This window comes from Buceros rhinoceros, unplaced genomic scaffold, assembly GCF_000710305.1.
Source record: "Buceros rhinoceros silvestris isolate BGI_N320 unplaced genomic scaffold, ASM71030v1 scaffold27811, whole genome shotgun sequence".
Classification (NCBI taxonomy): domain Eukaryota; kingdom Metazoa; phylum Chordata; class Aves; order Bucerotiformes; family Bucerotidae; genus Buceros; species Buceros rhinoceros.
This window is the reverse complement of record NW_010392926.1, coordinates 15975-17292: the sequence shown is the minus strand read 5'-3', so window position 1 is coordinate 17292 and position 1318 is coordinate 15975. Positions and strand designations below refer to the sequence as shown.

The window sequence follows — 1318 nt, the reverse complement described above, 5'->3', positions numbered from 1 at the left end:
TCCAAAAGAAAATAGAGATAAAAATGATTCATCTAGAGGGAAGCGGGTGAGGAGCAGACAATAACGCCTGGGCCCATCCTTTGCTTGCCCTGGCCACATCGGAGGGCAGCGAAACAGCAACGATGCAGCGATGGGCACCGGCACACATGAACCTGCTCCTCCACTGCCTGCCCTGCCCGGTGTTCAACCAAACCTTCCCCCCAGTATGGCTGAGCAGTCCCCAGGTGGTAGAGCTGGGCCGTGGTGGCACCCATCACCTCCCCCTGGAGCCTCTCCGGCCCCATCAGCACGTGCGCCAGAGCCGCGGGGATGCCGGGAGGAGGCAGCAACTGGATGCGTGGGGCAAAAGAAGCTGTAGCCAAGCTTTGCAGGGGGCTGGAGGCTTTTGGGGCTGAGGGAGGTAACTCTGCTTCTTCGTGTCACGCATACGAGAGATCAGCCCCCGGGTTCTTACCTGCATCCATCAGGAGATGCAGGAGGCTAAGCACAGGAGGGATGTTCCCAAATAAGCCAATAGCCCCCGCTGAGGACAGGCAGGGGACTGTGTCCCAAGGAGAAAGGCTGTTCTGCTCCCAAAGTTGTGGGGAGGCCCATGGATGTCCCCCACAGTCCCCGATTACTCCCCAGTTGTCCTATTTCACTCTCCCCATCAGCATGAGCTTCCCTGAAGGGCAGAGGGCACATTTTGGGGATGGGTGTTCCTGCTTTCCAGCTTGGCCAAGTGTCCAGCTTGGTTGGGGGAACAGTTTGGGCATATTTTTGCTAACCAGAGACTTGCAAACATGGGAGGGGGCACACTGGGGCCCTCCCTATCGCCCAGAAGAAACCCAAGGTGGTCTGGTGACCAATGGCACAGGGTGACCATGCCTTTCCTTGGCTAAAGCACATTGCGGACAGGCCAAAAAAAATGAGGAAAGCATCCCAAAGGGAAAAGTTTTGCAGCCCCTTTCTACGGCAAAGACCCCTTTCTACCCCAGACAGGGGTCCTCGAGGAGGAGATTTTCAGAGATGTAAGAAAAGACCTTCTTGGTGAGAAGAAAAACACAGAGAAGCCTCTTTCCCACTTGGCCCACTGGAAACACCATCGGATCCCGCACACCAGCGGTCGCCTGTTTCACACCCCACACTGCACTCACCGGGGTCCCCATGGCCAGCTGGCTTCGCCCACCCACTGGAGTTAAACCCACCCGTGGGTGGCCCCGCTGTGACAGATGCTTTCCAGCCCCGGTACCCGTGGAGTCACCCAGGGCTCTTCCTGATGGCAGCTGGGGACAGCACAGCACCTGCCGCTCACTCGGCTGGCCCCCAGCGACACGGA

At 58.2% G+C, this 1318-nt stretch overlaps 1 protein-coding gene across 1 annotated transcript in view; it reads right to left on the bottom strand.

Moving 5' to 3' along the window:
* The window catches only part of RNF157 (ring finger protein 157), a gene marked incomplete at its 3' end in the record, with an annotated part of 12469 nt that overhangs the window by 332 nt on the left and 10819 nt on the right, over nt 1-1318 (bottom strand). The window lies entirely within an intron of this gene.